Below are 15,528 nucleotides of genomic sequence, written 5' to 3'. Positions count from 1 at the left end.
TATAGAGAAATAAATGACAGAGATGAATATATTCCTTTAAAAACACCATCCTGAAATATCTAATAGACTAGTGAGAACACTTTTGCAGTTGAAACAACCTCTTTTGTTTTTACAGTTATAGAGTCCTGATTTGATATTTCTTCTAAATGTTTTGAATAAGTTTTGTAGAGTATCACAAAAAGTTTAGTTCATTTTATGCTAGGTATTACAGGTTCTCAGGTTCTGTGGTCATCTTAATATATTACCATTTGTTTCTTGATAAAATAATAAAGTCATCACTTTCAAATTTTTGTAGAACTTAAAATATTTCACTCTTATTTGGTAATCTAAATGTATGTGAAAGACTGAATCTACAAATGAACAATGCCCAGGTAATAGATAAAAACAGAACTCTGACCCACAGCCTGCAGGAACCTTCCTATGAGAGCAACCCCTTATCTACAATAAATGGCCCAGGAAACCAGGCTGCTATAAATCAGCCAGATTGCTATCTCTAACAACAATCCAGGAAACTAAATGGTAACTTCTATAATAGTCAGCCAGAATGGCCAGGACCTGACTAATAATTGCCAGCTTCCCTGATTTCTGTTCCCACTTCCAACTTAGGACCAACCAGAGAAAAGCCAATTATGCACCCCTACCCAGTCACATAGGATGCCTGGCTTCTATTTGGCCTACTTAGAACTTCCCCATGCCAATAGCTTCCAATCACTGCCTACCTGAAGCCTTCTCCTTTTTCTACTATGGAGCTTTCCACTTCTTTGCTGGTCTTTGAGTCTCTGCCAAAACATAAATAATGGTAGCTGCCTCCCTTGCTATAGCAAGCTCTGAATAAATAGACTTTGCTTTTCCTATTTGGTTGCTCTTTGTTTATTTCTACATATGGGGTGCTCATACTTTTTCTCCCTTTCTCAGAACATGATAAATACTACTTACTTTAAAATTGCTCTAGTTTTTTTTTTTCCCCCTGTAATAAGGAACCATGTGGAAATATGGCAATAATGTATAGGGCAGTTCCTTTATTTTCAGGGGACAGACGACTATATTTAGAATCTGGTTGGATTCTGATTTAATATAATAGCTCTTTCCAGTTTCCTCTTTCATTCTTGTTACTTCTGATTACCCAGTCACTCATTGCAGTTTTAATTATACTCTCATCTTTTCCAAAGATCAGGAACCTTTTTAAGTGAAGAAAAAAATGAAAGTATTTGTTTGCTCACAAAGGATCTGCAAATATGTTTCCTTTTATGAACCAGTAGTCCCCAGTTGTTCTTTCTTCACAGGCCTTGTTTGAAAAGTTGCTTGATAGATGAGGAAACTCCTGTGCAGAGTGCTGGAATATGCAAGCTGTACATGCTTAGAGATGGGAAATTATGGGGTGAACTGCTGTGATATGCAATCTGCAAGCAGCAGCAGAATAGAATGTCATCAGGCTTAATTATTCCCCTTGGTAGATGGCTTTCTGGGGTTGCTATTTTGGAATCACCCTTCCCCTGGGAGTTATGATCATGAGTTCTCTTCTCGGCTAGTCTGCTCACTTGTACATCATATACTTGATCAAATGAAATGCTCTAAAAGCTAGGTAGATTGAGGACTCCAGGCCCTTCCTACTGAATTACACATGCTTTGTGAGTTTTCCTTTTTCTTTCAGAGAATGTACTTAAGAAAAGATGAATCTTCTTTGAACTAGAATTGTGTGTCAGAGGAAGACCTACCATAGTGCTTAGATTATACACTTGATAGAGTTTTCCCTTGATAATGTGATATGAACTATAGTCATCAGATTTCATTAAAAATAAATAAATTAGATATTAAGCATTTTCTTTCAAATTAACAACATTTTTTTGTTCTGACTGTGGTCCTTTGCTATGTCAGGCCATTAATGGATTGAAAAAGGTTTATGTTTGGTTTGACGAGGAAAGACGCAAGCAAAGGCAACAAATGAGAGGACTGTACATTTTCCTTTGTGCACTACTCTTTTCCGTTTTAACTCTTCAGAACCAAGCATCTCCCTCTCTTGAGGTCTTTACTGGCAGTTGTTGTTCTGGCAGTTGAGCAGTTCATTGATATGACCACAGAATTCCCTCTTGGGCAAGGCCCTATGCTCTAAACTTTTCTATCCTTTCCCTCCAAAAACTTAACTCTTTTCATTCTCTTGGGACATACCCTTGTGGTTTCAAACCAGTTAACACTGGAGTGTTTAGGGATCATCTGAATTTTACCCATTTTACATACTCTACATATTAATAATTACTATTAATTACTAATATTTCAACAGTAGACTCTTGAGAAAGGCATGGCACCACATGATGGAAATTTAAACACCTGTCAAAGGCCAGAAATGGAGATTAAAGCAGCTGTTGGCCTCCCTTCAAATGACAATATGATGTGCTAACTCACCTGTGCAGTCTAACCTTGATTTTGTCCTTATAGAGAACCAAATGTGATCTGAGAAAGCCTGAGGAGTTTGTTGCTCAAAACCAAGAGTGCTAAGCAACCCATAGAATGGCCTGAGTTATGGCTTAATATGCTCTTAATCTCTCTGCAATATTATTTCCTTCCATTCTATCTCTAGGCACTTCTTCAAACGATAGCAAGTCCTTCCAGGAAAAGACTCCCTGACCATTCTCATCAGGAGCTAAAGTCTAGTTTGTGCCTGTTGCAGACACAGTTGAGTGAACATTTGCTTACCCATCCCTAGCAGAGTTTATAACAGAATCTGAAGTCTTGCTTGTAGAATTAGAATTCACCTTCAGTGTTACTATTTATAGGCTCATCCCTTGATGTGTCTGCAGTATGTACTGTGCTTGACTAGAGGACCAAGATTAGCTTCCAGAACAGTTTAGAACCCTCCCGCTCTCTTTTAGCTTTATTCTGTTCTTGACCCTTCCTACTAAGTACCAGATCTGTGGGACTCAGAACTTACTTTCAAGCCAGGGTTGCTGTCATGTACCTTCCAATGATAAGGGGGTTCTGAGTCATAGAGAACTGAGATCCAATCACAATTTAAAGGTTCATTGTGTGACTTTAGCTAGTAGATCACTTAACCTTTCTCAGCATTGTGGTGGTGGTGGTGTTAATTTTCAAAATGGGGCTAGTAATAGCTACCTTTTAGGGTGTTTGCAAAGATAATATTATGTGTAGCCCGGCCGGGTGTGGCTCAGCGGTTGAGCATTGAGCTGGGATCCAGGCGATCAGGGTTCGATTCCAGGTCAAGGCACATGCCCCGGTTGCAGGCTCAATCAATGCCTCTCTCATCAATGATGTTTCTGTCTCTCTCTCTCCCTCTCCTTTCCTCTCTCTGAAATCAATAAAGATATATTTATAAATAAATAAAATATTATGTGTATAAAGTGCATAGTCTGGTATATATGCTCAAAGCTTAATAAATGGTGGTTCTCCTGGCTTTGTTCTTTTACCTTGCTAAATGTCTTTGATTCTGAAGACAGATAAAATTTACAAAGCACCTTTTTTACCTTTAGATTAAAAGTTATCAAGGTTAAAAATCACTAACAAATTCTAAAACCAGGAAAGAGAACTACTACAATTTTTTCTGAGTCATTACTGAATGCCATAGGATACTTCATATGCCCTGATTGAATTTGTAGGTGGTACCCAAAAGGTCAAAAATGACTGACTATATGTTCAGTTTTGAGGGATAGAGAATGAACTGCTTGTTCTGAGATCTTTCCTCCACCCACTATAAACCAGCTAGAGTCAGGAGGGCTAAATAATCTGTGGAGAAGGAGGAGATATTGGCTTCAAAGATGAAATTGATGAAGTTAGTCTTTGGTATCCTGGCCTCCCCTCTTTGTCCTGTCCAGTGGTCTCATTTTCTCTCGTCTCCCTCCTTAAAAATTGATTAAATACTGATAATAGTTATTCAAATACCAGACATTATAAATCACTAGTTTCCTTCCCTTGAGGATATTTGAACTTTCAACTTTACATGTAGGAGTAGAAAAAAGATTGGACCCATATTGACGGGATTTAAGACTTTTTCAAGTAGGGCCAGGACTTGTTTAGAGTACAAAGGGAAGCCCTTTACTAAACCCCTAAAAAGCCACCAGTCATGTTCAGATTTGATTTTAAAAAAAAAATCTGTTGAATTCAAAAGATTAGCCATTTGGATGCAAGCGTGGGGCTTTAAGAGCTATGCATGCCGGTAAAAAGACCAAGAGAATGAATCCCAGGGCATGTGCTGTTACGCACAGCAAGTCCACATACGGAACAGTACAGCTGTTTTATGTAGTTTCCATAACTGTAAAAGTAGGGTAAAATTATTAAATATGAAAAAATAAGACACCAAATGTGAGTATGCTTTAAAAGCCTGCTCTGTCATGGGACTGAAGCAATGGAGTGCTCATGAATGAAAAAAACATCTGATGAAATATGGACTTTTGAGGATGTAAGGAATAGCTAGCTCTTTTTACTTTCTTTTCACTTACTTTAAATTGAAAGGTAAGCTTGCATTTTACTGTAGTAAGTACTATTTATTGGTAATTTAGGCAGTAAACTTACACAGTCACAATAATTGATTTAATGATCCACTTTAGTTTTTTTGACACAAAGAAAGAATTTGTTTCCAATAAAGAGGAATTTATTAAGTAGAACTCACTATTTTAGATAAGCCCGTTTAGATGAGTTGTTTACAGTATTTGGGATAAATCACACACAAACCCCATAAGAAACTGCACTGGTTATTGTCAAGGATACACACTGCAATGTGATTGACTTGGATTTCCTTGTTGATTTTTATTGCATGGGCTTATTGTTACTTTAAGTCCAATTTTTTGCCTTGATTGGAATTGTGCTTAAATGGATATATCTGGTGAATATGCCTCTAGGTATGCATACAAGTCTTAAGAAATTTACTTGTATTTGAAAAATGCAGAAGTACTTTTATTTATGTGTGTGTGTGTGTGTGTGTAGCAATAGGCAAAGTTTTTTAAAATAGATAATTAGCCTATGTAATAGAAATGTAAGAATATAAATATTTATATTAAATTTCTAGGGTTTTTTTCCTATGCATTTGACCATTAGTCCTATATAGTAAAGGCTATTTCTATATTTTATGTACCATAGAGGTGCAAAATAGTGAGAATCTTTTAAATTTTGAAATAGTGGGTAAGACCTCTTATAAACCCTGGAGATCTTAAAGGCTATGCTCTAATCTTGCCTCAAGTAACCGTTTATACAAAGAGAGGGTTAATCGTTCCCTTATTTGATTTGCATTGAACACATTCTGAGATAGGCACTACGCCAGATGCTCAGGACACAGTGATGGTTAATCCCCAGTCCCTGGCCATAAGGAATGTAAGGCACAGGGGTAGTCTGACAAGAAAGCAGTGGTTAAAGATGAGATTGATGTTCAGTGAGAGTGCGACAGGAAGCACAGGATATAGCTATTTTAGAGAGTCATGGAAGACATCAAAAAGAGGCAAAGTTTAAAAGAAAAACAAGAGGGAAGAGGCAGTGGAGTTATGGAGGGAACTTTAGGCAAAAGTTAGGGATATGCAAAAGTTCAGAAATATGGGAGAAGATGATGCATTCAAGAAACTGGAAAGTTGAAGGGAAAATGGTGAATTGAGGTTGATGAGGAAAACAGAGGCCAAGTCATGAGAAGTCTTAACTGGTCTAAATAATTAGGACAGCATCTTATGGCATTAGCAAGTCCCTTGAATGATATTAAGTAGGGAAATAATATGACCAAACTGGACCCTTCACCAGTTACTCAGGCTACAAGGTGGAAAAGGGGTTATTGGATATCTGGAACTGGGATGGAAGATAAACTCTTTGAGACTGTGATTTGACTTAGAGTATTGGTAACCTGAAATAGGGTTGTGTATTGCAGATACAAACAAATGTATAGAGTTCAAAGATACTACATATGAAGGTAAAATCAAAAAGACCATATGAGGGACTGGATGAAGGGAGTAAGAAAAAAGTAGAGGCCAAACTAATGCCCAGATTTCTGGGTTATACGACTGGATTTATAGTGGTGGTGGTCAATGAAATAGGCAGGATTTTAAGAGCAATGGTTTATTAGTCAGGATAATGAATGCTAGTTATTGTAATAAACAATCCCCAAGTTGCAGTGGCTTAGCAAAATTGAAGATTTTGAGTTGGTCACCATACAGTTTGATAAAGAAAAAGACAGTATTCCTAGTGGTACCTCAGGCGTCTGGGTCCCTCCCATCACATGGATCTCCCACTTTGGAGTCCTTGATTCCATTTGCATTGAGGAAAAGAGATTTTTAAAAATTGGTTTAAGCCATTAGCATCTTTAAAAAATAGCAGTTATTGTTATCCTGACTAATACAGAGGTAGAGAGCTGCCGTAACAAACTTCAAAAAAATATAGCAATGTTTAGAATTCAGGCAGCAAGCAGGGAGAAATCTGATCTTCGAGATGGAAAAGTGCCTATGCATGTTATACAGTGGCAAGAAGTTTGGAAAACTTGTTTCCTGTAATAACTGGGGAAGCAGACCACATGCTCCAAGTCAACCGGCAGCTATATGTCGAGCTTGTCCAGTAGAACCTTAGTTGTGTGTATTTGTTTTCAGGGGCAATGCAGATAAGACCTCAGGAAACAGTTGGCTTTCAAGAGGCTTGGTTGAGGTTACGGAACAAGGCACTATTGTAACAAGATGCATGTGTGAGGTCAAAGGAGATTCTAAGGCAGGAGAAGAAAAGAAGGAATACTTGAATGATCCACTGTGCCTCATTTCCATCAGTGATTACAGGAAAGCCCCTTTTACACTACATTCTACCCTAACCCCACTTCCAATCCTTAGACAATTTCTATATGTTATTCTAAATTCTCATAAGGTTTGATTTTACACTTCTTCAGTGCAGGCCTGTCTTCTACTTCTATGTGTTCCCCAGGGCTAAGTGGAGGTCGAACATACAGTAAGAATATAATAAATATTTTATTGATGTATAACCACTATAAACATAGAGATTGCTTAATTGGGAACTGGGCTGAAGAAAATACATGGTATTAGATTTTCGACATAGGAATTTAAGATAGAAATTAGGAAAAAATATTCCTATTTCCCATAACTTTGATGAACTTTGCCAGGGGATTTTAGAACATTCTTCTGTAATTATTTTTAGTATCAGTTTCCAGGCCAGTTATAAATATGTACTGTGCAGAATATGAAACTGCAGTTGTATTATGTCATAAAATACTTATATATTCCTATAATTGTATTTTTGCTACCTTTTAATTTTTGTTTTGTCGATTCGTAATATTTATACTAATAAACTATAATAAGAGCACCTTCACTTTTTATAATTGTTATAAACAATTATAGTTTAACTTTCACAGTAGTTACATATTTTCACCCAGCCTGGGAAACTAGGCAAGGAAGATACATTTACTTCTACTTAGAGACAGATCTGGGATTAGAATTCAGTTTCTCTACTTCCCAGTCCAAGGATCTTGCACTATAATAAGTTCAATCAATGCATTTGTGACATTTACATCTCAAGTATTTAGCTCATGCAGTCTTGCCAACTTTTGTGTCTGCCTTCCTTTCCTTGGTTCCTTTGATATGTTTGAAATGAAGAATAAATACTCTCACCTAAATAGAAATAACTATTTAGCACATCCATCAAACATTTGTTTGGTAGATGGCTTAGAGATAGTGAAGGTTTGAGGAACACCTCCATCTGAGATGCCTATTCAAATTGCCTGAAACATTTTTCCCTCTGCAAGCTGGCACTTAAGACCTTGATTCTATGTTCAATTTCAGGGTGCTCTGGGAGCCACATTGCACTTGATGAATCTTAGAAGCTCTACTGCTTTTGCGATAATCTTGTTCAGTTGGTAGGTAGGGACCAGTAGGGTACAGCTATTCTCCTTCTCTTTGCCCCTAAGGTCACCTAATGTTATTTGTTGTATGTAACTGCCTATGTATAAAGCTGACTGGCCACAGGGAAAAGTGATCTAGGAAAAAGTACTGAATTGATTATCAGGGAAACAAATAATTTCAAACTATGGCAAATTTTAATTTTCAGAGGCTGTATCAAGAATTGTATTTACTTCTAAAATATATGCTTTTAGTTGCAGTTATATGGTAACTATCATTTCAGTAATTGTCAGACTGCATTTTAATTGTCTTTTGTCAAATTGCAGATAATGACCTGTCCTCATGAAAATAGAATAAAATAAGTCTTTGAAAATAAACAGAAAAGAACATGGTCTAATTGAGGGATTCAAATGGGTGGTACTGAGCTGCTTAGTTTGCACCCAATTTTGTACTCTAAATGGCACATTCTTAGTAATCAGATATTTTCAAAAATAATTTTTAAATTATTGGAAAAAGATAATTAGGTGTCAGCTAGAGATATTTCAGAGTTCTCTATGCCAATTTTGACCTAGGTCATTCAATCAACTTCCAAATATTTGGAGAGAGCATCTTTCCCAGAGAAGATGATCATTAAGTCTCCAGGAAAGGAATAACCCACAGGAATGTAGCATATGGTTTCAATGAAAGGATCTGGGCTGATAAGAAGGTGGGCATTTTACAATTAAGTCCACCATTCATTTTTTGAGACAAATTATTTAACATCCCCGTATCTGCTTTCTCCCCTGTAAAATGGTAAAATAATGCCTATGCCTTTTGCAGGAATTCAAAGGGGTCAAGTGTACATTTTCAATGGAATAAATAATTGGAAAACATAATTATGTTTAACAATGCAGGGTTTGCACTATTATGTGCTATATGTTATCATAACCCACTTGCCATTGTGGACCTGGTTGGCTTTGAAATATGATATACTTTCTTTTTAAGTTTCTATTTTCAAAATTGGCTTACAGCTTGGATATATTTGAGTAAAGCAGCTCTTCCTTATGTCCCCAATCATATGGCTCTGAGCATATAGGGAAGAGTGTGAAAGGAGAGGGTGGGGAGCATAGCATTAAGGATTCAACCCCCCAGAGATTTCTTGGCTTGAAGTATTGTCTAACAAAAGAAAAAAAAGGGGGGGGGCGAGAAAAGAAAAAGATCAGAGTCTCTTTCCTTATCTATTAAGATATTTTCTATGGCCAGATTTACCACTTTCTTTTTTAAATTATTTTACTCTCATTAAGTGTCACTAAAAAAATTGATTAAATTTTATTAATGACTTCTGAGCTATGATTGAGTATATATGAACAGTCTGAAGCAGGTGTCTGCCTTCAAAGAGAAGAGCCCCTCCAAATGCTATCTTTTATTGATTGCCCTGTTTCAGATTCTGCTTTTCATTTGTGTCACCTGTCAGTGTGTATGGACTCACAGAAATGATCATTCAGGGAACATGCCCTGTTTGGGCGTCAGTAGCTCAAGGAAGAAAACCAACAAGTAGCATTTGGTCTCTTAGAAAAGGGTGCCATCTTCCTGGCACTGATGAAGACAATGAAATATTCATGAGTTTCTTAAAGGCTTTTGGAAAGAATGTGTACTGGAATGGAACATTAATGAGCCAATCTTTTCTGGTTTCCTGCCAGGCAGGGGCTGTTAAATAATTAAGGTGTGACAAGCCAGAGCTTACACAGGAGAAGGTGGAGAGAAGCAGTCCTTCAGCATTGGAAATGTTCCCCTGCCATATTAAAATGACCCATCTGGTCCAAGTTCTCTTACATTCCTTGGAGTTTTCTCTTTAAAAGCCTCATGGCACCCAATGCATTGGATTGTGTTGATAAAAAGCTACTGAAGGAACATTGAACTGCCTCAAACATGTTTGGAAATCAGTCAGTTAGTCTTTACTGAGTGTAAACAGCAGCACTGTGTTAGGCATTGGGGAGAGAAAAAGGGCTATTGTACCTCAGATTTCTGCCTTCTAGTACCCCCAAATGAAGTGGATGTCCTTGAAGTATAGTTTGATATCAGGGAGCATGATACCTCCCACTTTGTTCCTTTTCAGGATTGCTGAAGCTATTGGGGGTCTTTTGTTGTTTCATAAAAATTTTTGGAATATTCTATAATTGTGTAGAGATTGAAATGCTTAAGGGAGAGAGACACTGAGCGTGTTGAGTCAAAGAAGTTTTCACAGATGATGGGGGACTTATCTTGGACATTGGAGAAGGTAGTAGACTTGCAAGACCAGAGGAGAAAATAAGGGTTCATCTGAAGAGAAAAAAGAAAATGAACAAAAATATAGAGAAAGGGATGTAAAAAAAAGTAAAAGGAGTACAAGTAGTCTGTGATGCCAGATCCTCAATAGACATTTAGAAGATAACATTCCTATTTTTCACACAAAATATGTATAAATAAAATGAGCCTATATCCTAAAGGAAACATTGAGATAATCGGGGAAGGATGTGGCTCACCATGTGTTCAGACTCTGAAAGGTAAGTTGGCTTCGTGGGACTCAGTCTCTCAACAAGGAGACAAATTGAACTCTGAGGAGTTTTTATGTGTGTGGATTTTTCATATCAGATCATGAAAGCAGACATTTTCACAACTTTATATTACGTATGCAAAATATCATGGTTCTTTCATAAGAGAAAATATTCATGCTACTTCTCTTGGTTACCCATACATTATCCTCAGAGTTGTCAGTCTGTGGCTTTCTCTGCAAGTCTGTGCTTTGTAGATATTTCATAGCTATATTTGCTTGTTTATATTTTTGCTTTCACTTAACTAAGCATCCACTCTCCCTCTCTTCAGCTTACAATGTAGTTTAGAGAAATATCTAAATAAAAATATTTATAAAAAGTCATCCATAATTTTACCAAAAAATTACAGCTAATATTTTGGTGAATTTCCTTTTAGCTATTTTACTCTCTATGGCATACATAGATTATTTATTTATTTACTTTTTTAATACATTATAATTCTGACAAATAAATAATTGGTATCCTATCTTTCCCCTTTGTGCTGTGTTAAAAAAAGTTTCCAATATCATTTTCAAAATATACTTAATCTCCACATAACATACTATAATTTATTAAAAATTCTTATTCTTGAATATTTAAACATTTATAATATTCCATTATTGCAGTTAACATTTTGATAAACGTCACTGAACATAGATCCATAATTCAATGCTTATTTTATCAGAGTAAATTGCCAGATGTGAAGTATCTGAACCAAAATGTGTCAACACTTTGGTGCTTTGGGTACCTATTGCCAAACTATTCTCCTGGAAATACCAATTTGTTTTCTGTTCAATGTATAAGAAGGCCCAGCTCTTTCATAAAAGATTCGTTGTCAATTGGATATTTTCTTTTAAATAGATCTTTGACAACTTGATAGGTAAAAATAAAGTTGAGCATTTTTTTCTTTTATTTAATGGATATTCATGTGGCTATTTGTGTTTGTATGTGTATGTGCTTGTGTGTAACTGAGTTGTTTCATCATGATCTTTGCCCACTTTTTTATATCTGTGAGTAGGCTTTAGTAACTATTAACAACAATTAATGTTTTTAGGGTCCCCCATAAAACTTATAATAATGATAAATTTGGTTTGGAAATTAATTAAGAATTACAGGCAAGACTTGTTTAGGGTAAGAACATCATTCCCCATGGGTATACTTTCACTCTTTTATTACTTTTCCCTATTTTCTTGCATTTCTCCATGAAGTACAGTCCATTTTGTTTGTTTGTTTGTTTTGCTAATCTATCAGTGTAGAAATCTATTTTTCATCTGTTTTTCCTGTATCAGTCACAGCTTTTTTTTTTTTAAGCCTTTTCTTTAGCAAGAGAAATGAGGGCTCTGACCCCATCATAAATTGTACAGTTTTAAAATAACATCTAATTTGTAGAGCTAGCAAAACAGAATCTTATTATTCTAGAATGGACTGACTCATTCATTATAATTTGGTAAAGAAAAGTAATAGTGATTTTATGTTAAAAGAGTGTATATCTAGACTCATAAATAAGATCTCTGATGGACCCAGCGTAACAGCATTGTTATCATCTAAATACCTCAATGTAAGAAAGTTATCAGTTGTCAGTGAAATAATGTCTGAGGCCTTGGAGAACAAGACTATTTGGCATATAACTCGAAATGAGTTTCCTCTGTGTTTGGGTAACAAAAATCAGCCTGGGTTTTAGCCAGTGTGGAGGTAGTGGCAGTTTGAGAGGTATGGATAGAAAGATCCCAACTTCTTACTGCTTCAAAATGTTCATTGTCACTGGGAATGTCAGAGAAAATACACAGATGGAAATATGATCAAGAAGAAACACACAAGTTCACATGAAAAAAAACTGTGCTCTCAGTATTACTAAATTAATTCCAGAGGAGAATTAACCTTAAGATGGATCAGTCATGGAATCCACATAAGAAAAAATATATTAGCGATAGTTACTTTGCTTGTGGGTTACTCATAGCTCTTTTTAAAAACATTATTTTTCAATTACAGTTGACATTCAATATTATTTGTAAGCCCATTTTCTCACTGAGGCAGGTCCCAGGGCAGAGTTATGTGGACTCCTTCTAACGAGGTGCCTGTATCTAATGTAAGGCATTGGGGGGAAGCTGGTCCTGCAGTTACAGTCAGTAGTTCCTGGGCCTTGGCAAGAAGCACGCAGCTCTCATGGCCTCCTGTGCTTAAAAGCAGGCTGCTCTTGACCCTGAAACGGCTTTCTCCATCTTCTTGCCCTTACTCTATTCTTTACCTGTGCCCTCTTTATTCCTGGCTTTCACCCAAATCCTTACTTCTGCACTCAGGTTCGCCCTTGCTTGATTTGCACTTGCCTAACCTAATGTTGCTCAACTTAGTCAGCTTGGTCCTTCCTCTATTTTTTATTTACAAACTAGAAATCTGACTGCTCACACCCAACATCATATCTAGTAGCCAAACCTCTCAGTCTGCCTTCAAAATGTCTCCGGAACCTGATTATGTCACATCACCTCCCCTGTTGCCACTCTCATCTAAGCTCCATCACTGTTTTCGCGGTTGGTTTCAAAAATTCTCGATGGTCACCCTGTTTCTACCCTTGCTCCGTATGACATTCTGCAAGACCCTTACCTTCCTGACCTCATTGTCTGTTAACTTCCATCATTTCCATTTCACTGGGTTGCTCAAGATTCCTCACACTTGCCAACACAATTCTTGTATTAAGATCTTTGCTGTTGCCCGGCCAGTGTTGCTCAGTGGTTAAGGGTTCACCCATGAACTAGGAGATCGCAGTTCGATTCCCAGTCAGGGCACATGCCTGGGTTTCGGGCTCGATCCCTGGTAGGGGCCGTGCAGGAGGCAGCTGATCAATGACTTTCTCTCATTGATGTTCCTATCTCTTCCTTCCTCTCTCTGAAATCAATAAAAACATATTTAATTAAAAAAAAAAATCTTTGCTGTTGTCATTTCCTCTGCCGGGAAGGTTCTTCTCTGGAAAACTTCATGACCTTTTTTTATGTTTTATTTTTTTAATTTTTTTTTTTATTCCTTAGATATATTATCAAAAATTGATTCTCTGAACTTCATGTATAAAACAATACCCTTTCTATCTCTATCCCCCTTCTCTGCCTTATCTTTTGTCATAATATTTCTTATCTTCAAACAGAGCATGTATTTATTGTTTGTCTCAATGATGGCAAGGATTCCTACCTTTTTAAAAAACAATGTTACTTAAACTCCCAGCGCTTAAAACAGTGCCTGGCATGGAATTGCCCTATAATGAAGAGGGGTGAATGAAGGGAGGTATTAATGAATTAACATCTTTCCACCCCTGTCTTATGCCATTGAATTGAAAGTAATACCCTTAGGCCTCTCAAAACATAAATATCAAAAGGAAATTTCAGTCTTACTCTGTCTAGTTGTCCAGGAAGGAGAATATATAAGACAATTTGCTATGTACACAGTCGCCCGATGCCCAGTAGGTAAGAGGAGTATTTCTGGAAGGATATATTTATTTACTCGTATCTCATCTTGTCCCACTCCTTGAGGCAGCTTAAAAAGATAAGGGAATAAAGTCAGTAGTGAGGGAAGGGAGCAAATGGAAAACAAGATCAGGAAAGTATTACATTAGTACATACAACTGCAGGCAGAGGTCACGCCTCGAGCTTTAATTATCCCAGTTTAAGCACAAAGAGGGAATACAGGTCAGCTCCAGATTCACGGTGTCCATGAAGACAAGGTGCTGCAAGAAGTAGGACTTCAAGCATCTTTTCATATGTCTGTTGGCCATCTGTATGTCCTCGTTGCAGAAGTGTCTATATAGGTCCTTTACCCATCTTTAAATTGGATTATTTGTTTCCTTGGTGTTAAGTCATTTAATTTCTTTATAAATTTTGGAACTTAACCCCTGATCAGATATATCATTGGCAAATATGTTCCCCCCATGCAGTGGGTTGTCTTTTCATTGGATTGATGGCTTCCTTTGCTGTGCAAAAGCTTTTTAGTTTAATGCAAACTAAATTAATTTAGTTTAATTAAAACCACAAGGAGATATCATCTCATACCTGTCAGAATGGGTGTCTGAATCCTAACCCTGACTTTTGCCCTTTGTCTAGCTTGAATTTGGTCACTTTTAGTTTTCATTTATCGAGAGCCTACTTTTTAACAAGCATTTCTGGATATTTGGGATCAAGTGAAGAATAGATCCACTCCCTGCCCTCACATAGCTCAAGTTTATAGAGTTGTGGCAAATAAAATTGAAAATTTGAAATTTCCCTGTAGCTTCTGGGATAATTTCTTGGGAAACCCAGTGGCTTTCTAACTAGTTGCCTGTCCACAAGGCTGTATAGTTTTTACTTCAAGCTGATAACTCAAACTAGAGCCTTACTGGCCTCAGGGTCAGCCTTTCATGTCAGGCTCCCCAGTGCTCACCCTGAGAACCAGCCCTGGGGCCAAGCGTAGTACCAGTTTGAGGATCATTTCAGGCATTCCAGCCACTGTCCTCTAGCCCCTTCCCCTTTGGGCCCTGCTCTTTTACTGCTGCACTAGCTGATGGTTTACTGCACTTAAAAGGCTGAATTCAGCACAACTCAGCTCTAATTCTCATCAGGAATGTGACCTGCAACATTATTTAACCTCTTTGATCCACAGTCTGTAAATAGGAATAATATGCCTTCCTCTAAAGGTTTCTATGAAGGTCAGAGAAGATGTGATAATATTCTATCACAATGCTTGGCATAGAACCTCCTGGTGTTTTTTTTCTTCTTCTCAGTTCTTATGAACATAAGTATGACTGGTAAACTGTGCCTAAAGGAAGGAAATTGAAACCTAGGAAAGTAAAACAGAGCTCACTGATTTTATAAATTCAAATGAGTTTGCTGGAGAGTACCCTTAAGTAAGTTATTGAAAGCTGTGAGTAATTAGTAATATTTTGGACAGAGTGATCTATATTTTGGGAAATGCAGACAGTGATGCAGCTTGTATAATCACTCTGGCTTAGTATCTTGTATTCACTATATGGTAAAAAATACAGTGACCTAAAGTCTGTGTAGGAATAAATTTACAATAACTAAGAACCACCGTGACTATTAATTGTTTTGAATTCAAATCTATCAAGATGCCTATTAACCTATCCCTGTGTAGCACCCATGTGAAACATTTGGCAATTAAATATAAAATTATAGAAAAAACACACA

Source organism: Miniopterus schreibersii (genome assembly GCF_964146895.1).
Source record: "Miniopterus schreibersii genome assembly, chromosome: 10".
NCBI classification, from domain to species: domain Eukaryota; kingdom Metazoa; phylum Chordata; class Mammalia; order Chiroptera; family Miniopteridae; genus Miniopterus; species Miniopterus schreibersii.
This window is presented reverse-complemented; position numbering follows the sequence as displayed.